Source organism: Vespa mandarinia, chromosome 11 (genome assembly GCF_050613455.1).
Source record: "Vespa mandarinia isolate Hongniang chromosome 11, ASM5061345v1, whole genome shotgun sequence".
In the NCBI taxonomy this organism is placed as follows: domain Eukaryota; kingdom Metazoa; phylum Arthropoda; class Insecta; order Hymenoptera; family Vespidae; genus Vespa; species Vespa mandarinia.
The window spans coordinates 5,125,001-5,137,500 of record NC_140820.1 but is presented as its reverse complement, the minus strand read 5'-3'; the positions used below and the strand labels follow the sequence as shown (position 1 = coordinate 5,137,500).

Sequence of the window (12,500 nt, the reverse complement as noted above, 5' to 3'; positions counted from 1 at the left end):
AAAATAATTTTTAATATAATCCATATACATATTATAATATATTTGTTAAATCAATCTTATCTTATACAAATGAAATTGGGGTAATTTGAGAATACATTGAAATATAATATATGTAAATTAGATTTTTATGATTTTGATTAACAATAATATATATTAAATTATAGATCACCAAAATATGATTCATATATATATATATATATATATATATATATATGAATATATGTATTAGTATATATATATATATATGTATGTATTAGTTATTATTATATGTATTATATGTATTAGATCTTTCGAATTTAATTTTTCAACAGTAATAACATTTATTATTATTACAACAAGAGATAATTAAATTTATCAAGTGTCTATATATGAAAATTTATTTTACATAAAATACATATAACTCATAAGTTAAAAGAAAATACAATATAAAGTAATAAATTTTCAGTTTCACAGTTAAAACTACAGTCACATATCGAGAAGATCTCGTTCGTATTCTGCAAGTGACATTTGTAAATTATGAACGTTATCAAAAAAAAGTGCAATCTGGTTGTACATATATACGTACATATAATATATATATATATATATATATTTATATATAGTAACGTACGTAGGTCAACGACGAATAAAGGAAGAAAGAAAGAAAGAAAGAATGAATGAAAGAGAGAGAGAAAGATAAAGAGAGACAGAGAGAAAGAGAGAAAAAGAGAGAGAGAGAGAGAGAGAGAGAGAGGAAGATAGTTATGCGCAATGCGGATGTGCCGTAAGAGACGCAGAAAATTTGTGGCCGGTTTTCGTAGAGCGTCGTCCACGCTCTCTCTCTCTCTCTCCCTCTCCCTCTCCCTCTCTATGTCTCTCTCTCCCTCTCTCTCTTTCTTCTCTCCCTGGACGAAGGGGGCTGGTGTGTCCCGTTTAACCCATTTTTTTCCACGGCTATTTATGCACGACTCACGTAAATATTCATGCGGCGAGCGAGTATTTCTCGAGTGTCGTGTTCACCTGTAAGAAGTGTAAGAAGATCGTGCTGCATAGCTTTAGAGATCTCTCAACGGAGATTCAAGTACAATTAATTAGGATCAAAGAGAAGATACACGTAAAGACGAGAGAACAGGCGCGTTTGTAACTTTTTCTTTTTTTTCTATTTTATTTTATTTTATTTTATATATATATATATATATATATATATATATATATATATATAAATTATTTTATGCGATGTTAAAGAAAAGTTAATGATTCATAATTTTCTTAAAGAAGACAAATCAATTGTAATTTAATGAATTTTAATTTGATTATTTATACATACATATATATATATATATATGTATATATATATACTATATAATTTATATCATATATAATGTTTATATAACATAATATAATTAAATAATAAATATATCTCATATGGTCAGTTTATATAATATAATTAAATCACTGTAATGTAGTTATAACTTATGTTAGTTAAAGGTAATGTATATAACTACGTTTCAGTATAGTATAACATAATTAAAGTTAGCATAAAACTACTTTACAGTGTCTTAACCACATAACATAAATATAGTTATAACTAACACTAATATCTTTCTCTCTCTCTCTCTCTCCCTCTCTCTCTCTTTCTCTTTCACTCTCTTTCTCTCTACCTCTCTATCTGTTTAATTTATCTCCTAAAACATTAATAATTAAACAATAAATCACAGTAGTTTAGAAATTTAAGGAAAGTCAAGTGAAATTTTAAAAAACTAATACAATAATAAAATATTGGAAAGATAGATAAAAAAGAAAATGGAAAGATAGAAAAAGAAAGAACGAATTCGCAGCTGTGTTTTGTTTATTATTGAATAAACAGATAAAAGAAAAAAAGAAAAATGAAAATGAAAGATATGGTATAAAGATATAGTGATAGAAAAGTACGATCGAGTTTTATTGGACGTCCATGATACAGAAGATATACATACATACGTAATGATGAAGCACCTGTGAGACTCGCACGATTTACATGTACTTCTCTTACTCTCTCTCTTCTCTTCTCTTCTCTTTTTTTCTCTCTCTCTCTCTCTTTCTATCTTTCTCTGTAACGTTCTCAGAGAAAGGAAACTCTTTTCTTTCTCTTCGGTATTGTGATTTGGTAGCCTGAGGGCTGCTTCGGGATCGACCCTATACTTGGACTGACCATCAGGGAAAGATAGAAAGAGAAGGAGATCATACACACATATTCACACTCACTCACTCACACACACACACACACACACGTATATATATATAAACAGGATACATATATATGTCGGAAAAGAATTTTCTTCTCTAGCCAACATATAAACGTTTCGCTTCTCGCACGATGGAAATGTCAGAGAGCTAGAAGGCATGTAGAGAAAAACTGAAAGCCTGTCATAACGAGAACATTTATTTTTTCTTTCTTTTTCTTTCTTTTTTTTTCCCCCACCACCTCCCCTCCCTATTTCCCTGTTTGTTTGTTCGTTCTTTTTTTCCCCTTTCTTCCTTCCTTCCTTTCTTTCTTTCTTTCTTTCTTTCTTTCTTTCTTTCTTTTTTTTATTTATTCTACGTTCCTACAGTTACATGTGAAATTCCCTCTTAGTAAGCTTACAAAAATATCTTTTTATCTTATTAATAAAAAAATTTGTTACTCTTCTCTTCATAGTTGGAATGTTATATATGGAAATATCTGTCGACGACATGGATTTTTATAATGGTTTTTTTGTTTTTTTTTTTTGTTTTTTTTTTTTTTTTTTAATGCAACCATTGTCATAATAAGTAGCTTATAATAATTAATGGGTAAGCCGTATAGTTTCTTATAAAAATCTTATTATCATTATTGGCATTGTTGCAAAAAAAATTATTTATAACTGTTCAAAGTTAAAATCTGCTTACATATTTATTTCATTGACGTAACTCCCGTTTGCTTCTTTTTCTTTTTTTTATTTTTTTTATTTTTTTTTTATTTTCTTTTTTTTTCCTTTCTCTTTAACAATCGCCATTATAATAATTAGCTTATAATGATTATTATAATATAGATACTATCATAATAATTAGCTTATAACGATTATTATAATACAGTTAATATTATAATAATTAGTTTATAATGATTATTGTTGTGGATAGAATTTCGTACAAATATCTTTTTTATATTTTTGTCTGTATTAAGAAAATTGTTATTTATTTTAAGTTAGAAAGTACATGTATATTAGTTGATATAATTACTATATTTTTTTTTTATTTTTCGTTAACAAATTCTATTATATATCTTTCATATTTTTTAGGACATCCTTTCTCTCTCTCTCTCTCTCTCTCTTTCTCTCCTTCTGTACATATGTATGTGTGCGTATATATATATATATATATATATATATAAAATCGAACCCACAGTAAAGAACTATTTGCTGACCCTCTAAATCACATTTTTTTGTTCCATTTTTTTGATTAAGTTTAGATAACGCCCAAGCAAGTAAAGAACGATGGTACTAATTTAAAACTGGTTTAACCTTAATTTGCTACACTGTCGGCAAAACATTCTCCGGTAATTGGGTCGCACAGTGGGAATATATATATATATATTTTTTTGTTCTTCTTTATTTTTCTTTTTTCATTTTACTTTCTTTGTTTTTCCTTTTTTCTTTCTTTTCTTTTTCTTTTAGCATAAACATATTTAAAGAGTACTACTATCGTTGATATTATCAACGTTGTGGCATTTTCTCTTATACGAGCATTGTTGCGAAGAAATTAACTTTATGGGACAGAGCAATTAAAAATTTTTTCAATGTATACATATGTAACGGCACGTTAAAAGAAAAAGGACCAATTGGAAAGGTTCGTTATAACTTTCGTTTTGGCATAATATCATAGTGAAAAGTTAACTCACATGGACATTTCTACATTTTTCTCTCAGTTTTCTGATATTTTTTTCCTTTTTCTTCTTCTTCTACTTTCCCTCTCTCATTCAAAAAAAATAATAATATTTATTCTTTTATTATACTTTTGTTCCCGGTAACATGGTTCTCAAAATATGTATATATATATATATATATATATATATATATATATATATATCATTTGACAAATAAAATGAAATTAGGATCTAACTCAGATTGGATGGTTATATTCACTCGGTCGATAAAATCGTACGAATTTCTTATATTTATTGTGAAAACAGTGGTTCTCAAACTTCAATTCTATCGTTCGTTGAATTTTTTCGAAGAACATAATTTTCATTTATTTATAATTTTATATTTCATTTTAATATTTCATTTATTTTTAATTTTATCATTTGGTTCCTTTTTTTTTTCCTTTCTATCGTATCACCAAATCATAATTATTAATCTTTATCATTTTTAGACTATTATCATTTAGCAAATTAAATAACATTAATTAAATATTAAATTAGATTAAATAATACATATCTGCACGCGTGCAAACAAATCAATCGATCGAATAAATATCTCGTATTAATTATAAAACATAATATGACGAATTAAATGATAAAAATATTAAATCTATCGAAAAGTATCGTTTAGAAAAATTCATTATTAATAAAAATATGTGGTTTAAATTTAACAAAAGGAAAGAAAAAAGGAAAAATATTAAAAGTTCATCATATGAGCTAACAAAAATAATTTTATAGTGATAAAATGAAACGAGATGTAAAAAATGTAAATACATATACATACATACATACATACATACATACATATATATATACATACATACATATAAATGTATATATACATTTGAGTAAGTGGCTTGAAAGTTGTTGCAGACGAGATTATAGAGGGATTAACAAAATTTTAAATAAAAAAAAAATTGAAGAAAAAAAAAAAGAAAAAGAAAGGAAATGGAGACAACTCGTCTCCATTTTATGGAGCAGCCTGTAGAGAAGTTAAAAGAGAAAGAGAAAGAAAGAGATAGAAAGAGAGAGAGACAGAGAGAGAGAGAGAGAGAGAGAGAGTGAGTGAAAGAATAAGAAGAGAAGAGAAAAGAGAGAGAGTCTGAGACGAAACACAGCAGTGTGGGGTTACCACAAGGGGTATTCACGGTCTTCGCCCTTTTGTTTCCGTAATCACCATTGTATACGGGCAAACACCGTGCTTGGTTCGACACCAGATGCGCGATACCGTTACCACGAAAGAGAGAAAGAGACGCAGAACGTATACATATATATAAAATTGTATGTGTTCGTATATATTTGTATGTGTGTGTGTGTATGTGTGTATGTGCGTATGCATGTGTATGAGTGTACTGAGAGAAAAAGAGTGAAAGAGAGAAAGAGAGAAAGAGAGAGAGAGAGAGAGAGAGAGAGAGAGAGAGAGAGAGAGAGAGAGAGAGAAAAACGTTGCACCCGGCAGACGCTCGACTTTACTAAACGATTCTGTACTGGTCCATACGACAAAAATCCAAGAATTCAGAAGTGAAATCAATATATATGTGCGTGTGTGTGTGTGTGTGTGTGTGTGTGTGGGTATATGTAAAATATGCGTATGCGTGTGTATCTCTCCGATACGTGGCACGTGCTTCACCCGATACGATACTGCACAATGACGTAGAAACTTTTGAGAAATCATAAAGAAGAGGAAAATACTATTGATGTTTTAGGAATTTCTTTTCTTTTTCTTTTTTTTTTCTTCTTCTTCTTTTTCTTTATTTTTTTCCTCTCTATCTTATTACTTTTCGTTAATTTATATCGTTGTTTTGTTTTATTTTCTTCTTTTTTTTGGGGGTAGTAGGGCAGGGCTTTAATTAATCTCTTTAATAGGCGTTCTCGTCTTTTTTTATTTTTTTTTTTTCTTGTTATTTTATCTTTATGATGACTGATATTATTTCGATTGAAAATTATTTATTATCAAGTTTAGTACGTGGGTTTACTTTTCTCTATTTTCTTTTTCCTTTTCGTTTTCTTTTTCTTTTTTTTTTTTTTTTTTTTTTTTTTAGGATAATCTTTGAATAATGTCACGTGATTTTCTATGGAAAAAGAAGAAATTTTTCTTCGTACTTATTGAAACTTAATCGTTTAATATCATCAACGTTAGATTTTTTCTATTTTGTGGATTATAAAACAAGAGAGAGAGAGAGAGAGAGAGAGAGAGAAAAAAGAAAAAGAAGAAAAAGAAAATTTCGCTCGTACGAAATTTGAGATAAGTTGATTTTTTTTTGTCTTATCGATTACACGTGCTTACGGTTGTTTGTAAATTTGTTTTTCTTTTCTTTATGGTCCCTCTCCCTCCTCCCCCGCACATTCCCCATCTAACCCCTATCATTGTTAACAATATATCGTTTAATTAATTTTTTCTTCTTTCTTTGTTCTTTCTTTCTATTTTTTTTTTTTTCCTTTTTTTAGTAATTTCAATTAAACAACAAGCTTTATATTTGTATCAGGGAATTAATTTGAAAGGAAAAGTAAATTTGTTTAATAAATTTTGAAGATGTTGAATGGATGAACGAAATTCGTGAAATATATATTTGAATGAGCGTACATACGTGTACATTAAACTGAATTAAATACTTAAACTTGGTACAATGAAAATGATATTAAAATCACATGGCACGGGAACGTGAATTGGTACGGACCTGCGTGCCACCCATGGGCCATCGTCCATCGGATCATGGATACCCTACGATATTTATCATTCGAACGTGACTCGCCTTCGCGTTGGCGGAGCTCGTCCTATCGAGCCTTACACACCGAACTCGACCTTTTCGTTTGCGAAAGAGACCTGGATCAGGAGCATATGAGCAACTATAGTTTATATGGTTAACTCGAAACAATTGAAATCGATGTAATCGTCATTGTTTCGATTTTTTGATTTTAATTAAAAGGATAAAAAATTTTCTTTCAATATTTATACCTTTATATCGTATATCCATAAAAAGTGTGACAAATAGTACGAAATCAATATGAGACGTATGATAAATTTCAAGAAAGACAATTTTTCATTTGTATTCATTCGTGGGAAGAGAGATGTAACGTTGTAAATATGAATCTTGTTATATTTTTTAGATTATAATTTTTATAAAAATATATATGTATATATAATTAGTTTAATATTTATTTATTTATTTATTTATTTATTCGTTCGAAATTCTTTCTTTCTTTTTTCTTCTTTAATTTTTCTTTCGCATAACAAAAAGGAACATTTTTTTGCAGAAGGTTTTGTCTTAAAAAAAAAACGTTACACTCTAATTTTTATGAAATAAAAAATAAATATATACAAGGTTTAAAATTCCCTTATTCAGTTGCCTTATTTTTTTTTTTTTATCAATTTTTCTGTTTTTCTTTTTTTTTTTTTTAATTACAAAATAAACGATCATGTTAAAAAGATCACGTTAAATCTTGATGGAAAATTAATTCATTGTTTTAATACGAGATGAATATTTGATTTTTCCTTTTTTATTTTATTTACATTGTATTATATCTTCTCGTTTTCTCTCTCTCTCTCTCTCTCTCTCTCTCTCTCTCTCTATCTCTCTCTTTCCTCTTCTTCTTCTTTTTCTTCTTCTTTATGTTAGACTTTCACGTTTGGCGTTATCGAAAGGCGTCTATTAGGTTTTCAAGAAGAAAATTACGACAGGATTTCCAGGAAAATCGATTAAACTACCTTGTCGCGACGATACGAGCCATTTCCTAACTACCCCGAACGAAACCTTCTCTGATCTTTTCACACCATTATTTCACGTTCGCTTAACCAATCATGATACGTCCAATACAGGAATTCGAACGATTATTATTATTATTATTATTATTATTATTATTATTATTATTATTATTATTATTATTATTATTATTATTATTATTATGCGATGAATTTCGAATAGATCAAAAAAATATAGAGTGTTATTAAATTTATGAGATATATTATATATAAATACGGTTATAGGGTTTATTTATTTATAATAAGTCGATTATTATAAATAAATATATAAAAAAAAAATGAATTTACAAAATGAGTTTATATCGAGAACAGTTGATTTTTATTATGTATGTATGCATATATGCGTGTGTGTGTATATATATGTATATATATATTTTTTTTGTTAGACTATAATATCTATACCATACATTATTGTATGGTATAGACGTATACGCACACATTGACAACTCTCCTATAATATTGTAATCTGAAAATACTGTTTCGATATAACACGATATGCATTAACCGTGTTATAAGAGGATAGACCTGTATAATCGTATAATAAGATATTGATATAATGATATAGATATTATAATAATGATAGAATGTTAATTATGATAATAAAATTATAATAAATAACAGAATGATGATGATGGTGATGATAGAATAATAATGATAATATTAATAATAAATGTATAATATAATAATAATAATTATAATAATAATAATAATAATAATAATAATAATAATAATAATAATAATAATAATAATAATAATAATAATAATAACAGTGAAATGTTAATTATAAAACAATAGTAATAATAGCATAATGATAATAATATGATAATAATAATTACAATTATGATAACAGTAATATTATGTTGATAATAAATAAATACAAATTGTTAACAATTAATTATTACTATAAATTAAATAATCATAATATTAGAGTAATATTAATTATTACTATAAACTTATATAGTTAAATTAATAAATTTAGTCACTATAAATTGCTATAATTAACTATAGTGAAAATATAAATTATAAAAAGAGAATGATAGAATAATAAAATATGTAATAATAAATTATGATATTTGTTTTTTCTTCTTTTTTTTTAATATTACTTCATTGATAATATCATAATCGATATAATATCATATTATCATTATCGTATCATATCGATATAATATCATAATCGAAATAAATATAATCGATTATAACGACGGAATAAAAAAATTCATGGAAAAAGAAAAATATAACGAGGTATATAGAAATAATAAAAACATCCATCAGACGATTGTATTTGAAATTGTATTGGTACTACGATAAATAATAAATACAAGGTTAAGGACCCAAACAATACGGCACTGTTAGCGGCTCGCTCGATCTCGATCACGATCCACGCGGTTAGTCCGACCGCGGCGGTGCGATCGAACGGATCGATGTTCGTTTTTTTTCGTTCGTCCTCGTATCGAGCGACTTCACCGACGAGATTCGTCTACGTTTAAACAAAAAAAAAACTATAGATATATACATATATATATATACATATATATATATATACATATATATATATACATATATATATACATAAAAGTAAAACCCAATGCAAAATCGATTGCATCGAATCGAATTTATTCGTACTCGTCGTAAATTTTTCGTGTGAAACGGCGAAGGTTAAGCAACGATATCTTGATAAGAAGATAAAAGAAAAAAAAAGAAGAAAAAGATAAAAAAACAGAAAAGGAAAAATAAATAGTAAAAAAAAAAAAAAAAAAAGAAAAAGAAAGAAAGAAAGAAAAGAAAACAATACCAGATGTATAAACGTGGATTTCATTCGAGTATAAATTTTGTCGTTTCTGTGACTGAGGCGAGTCAATCTTTCAGTACACATAAATCCTGGCAAAGCGTATTTTCGTATTAACGTATGATTTTTATTCTACTTTTGTTTTATATCTCTTTTTTTCCTTCTCTCTCTCTCTCTTTTTTTTCTTTTTTCATCCGTTTTTTAGATATATTTTAATACGTATTCACTATTTCCAATAATAATGTCCGCGTCCGCGCGCGCGTGTGTGTGTACGTGCGTGTATATGTGTTATTAAAAAATATTCTTTTCTAAGAATACGTGTGTATATATATATATATATGTGTGTATATATATATATATATGTATATATATGTTTATGTGTATTTGTAAAGTGATCTTGTATGCTTGTAAATCGTGGTTTTCTTTTTTAACCATTACGAGTGGCTTTTACGATATAAGTGTTTTGAGTTCAAGTGCTTCTGCCTACGTAAAACGTCGATTTTAGATCTATCGATCGATTACTAACGTTAGACGTAAGGTAATCGAATACGTCGAGCTTCCTCTTTGGCTTGTCTGGACGAGAAACAGGAAGAGGAATAAGAAAAAGAAGAAGAAGAAGAAGAGGAAGGAATAGCAACGGAATATCGACAAGTTAGGTTAGTTTTCGAACAACTTTATATCTATATATTTTATGTACACGTAATTTCATCTTTTATTTTTGACAAGATGAAGAACAATGATAACGATTTAAAGAATTATTTTTCTTTTCCTTTCTTTTTTTTCTTCTCTCTCTCTCTCTCTCTCTCTCTCTCTCTCTCTCTCTCTCTCTCTCTCTCTTTTTTTTTTTTTCTTTAAATTTTTTTTCTAAAAACTTTCGTTCATCAAGAATATCGATTATTAGTTATTTTCTATTTGTAAATACGGCTCTGCTGGCTATTACGTTGATTGATTGATATGTACGATACGAAATTTTTAATACGAATTTTATTAATATTTATACGTCTAATATATATTAAAATTTATTTATGTAATTAATGCATTAACGTATTAGGAACTTATGATTAAATTATGGTTGTAAGAATATACAATATATATATATATATGTATATATATTTTAATCTGCTGATCGATAAGTTAGGTTAGTTTTTAAACAAAATTATATATATATATTATATAATTTATTGTGTTTTCTTTTTTTTTTATCAAAACAAAAGATAATGATAATGATTTATATGAGAATTATTTTTTTAGTTTATTACCATTAATAACTTTTATATTGATATTATATTTACGATGTAAAATTTTGAATAAAAATTTTGTAATAATTAATTTTGTTCAATTTTGTTTGCCAATATATGTACGTAATTAATGTTTATATAATTAGAAAATTTATGATTGAATCATAGCTGAAAGAATCTATATATATATGTACATCTAAATCATAACTTATTGATTGAAAAATTAGATTAGTTTTCGAACGATGAATACGATTACGTATGAAATTTATTTCGATTAAAAATATAATAATAAAAGATAGAAATTAGAAAATATATCTAAGATATATTTATAAATATATTTATTCATAACTGTTATATATTCTATTAAACTTGCACTATATTATATTACATTAAAATATATATAACTATTACGTACATTATAAATTATTATTGTTATTATTTTATTTTATTATATATAATGCATTTTTACTAAATAAATATAATTTAATTAATTTGATCAATTAATAACAATTAATTCGTTTTTGTCAATTATGTTTGTTCGTTTTAAATAAATTTTGAAATAGAAAAATTTGTTGACGTATTTCGTTACACAGTGTTTCGACTTTATTCTTTCTCTTCGTCGCTTAAAATAAAACATTGTTAATTCTTAGAACAAGTAAAACACACCTGAGCGAGCTGAGAGAGTCTCTTCAAGCCAAAACAGTCGTTATATGTAACCTGATAGGTTATGTTGCCACTTTTTTTCGTAATTTCTGGAACGAGAAGGAAGAAAGTTTCTTGGAAAAACGTATAGTTCGAAATATCTACGAGATATTACTTAACTCTTTATAACGGTATTCTAACTTTCAAGTTTTACATTCATTTATGTGTGTATATGTGTTTTTTTTTTTTTTTTTTTTTTTTTTTTTTTTTATTTTTATTTTGTTCGTTCGTAATAAAGAATTAATTGTTCGTTCCTTTAATATTAATTATTGTTCGAAAGTTCGAGCGGTCGTTTAAAATGTATATTTTATAATTAAGATATAATATAGTTATATATAATGTTATGATATAAAAGAGAATCATATAAATTTTACAATTGCAAAAAAGAAAGGTTAGGATTGTAAAGAGTCAAATATATAATGATTATCTCGTTATTTATATTACTTGATAATATTTGAGTAAATAATTAAAAAGCAAATGGAACATGAAAATCTCTTTAGTATCGTTTATCTCATTAATACGTATATTTTAATCTCAATATTACATACGATTTTATTGTAAACAGTTACTAGTTTCAAAATAATAATTAATTCTATCTGATTTAATAATTAAAATTAATTCTCTTAACAACGTTCATTCATTTACTATTTGACGATAATAGGGCATTTATAAATTAATTAAAATACGGATACATTAATACATTTATTAACCTCAATGTTACGTATGAATTTACTACATGTAATCAAAAAACTTAGTTTCAAAATATCAATTAATTCTGTTCGATACAATAATTATAATTAAAATTAATCGTTCCAATAATAATCATATTAAAAACAATTGTGAACGTGTACTGACATTAAACAAATTATTAACTAATTGTTAAGAAAGAAAAGAAGTAACATTAATCGATCATTTGAAAAACATAAAAAATAAAGGGGAAAAGAAGAGTACGTTTCTAACGTACGAAAAGTATGAAAATCTTAAAAAAAACACGTTTTTCAAAACATACAACATACATGGATTATAAACAATTGGAAAATAGATTGTACAACGGTAGGGGGTTTGGGGTTACCTAGCCAAAAAGCAAATGTTCGTTACCCTCTTAACGATCAGCTCGTT

General features: G+C 26.4%; 1 protein-coding gene across 1 annotated transcript in view; it reads left to right on the top strand.

Annotated features, from left to right (window-relative positions):
- Nucleotides 1-9,439: 9,439 nt before the first annotated feature.
- LOC118441164 (uncharacterized) overlaps nt 9,440-12,500 on the top strand; it is a 183,433-nt gene continuing 180,372 nt past the window's right edge. Inside the window, exon 1 of the mRNA XM_085660120.1 lies at nt 9,440-10,097. The gene's annotated coding sequence lies outside the window, so the exon portion shown is untranslated. The remainder of the gene's footprint in view (nt 10,098-12,500) is intronic.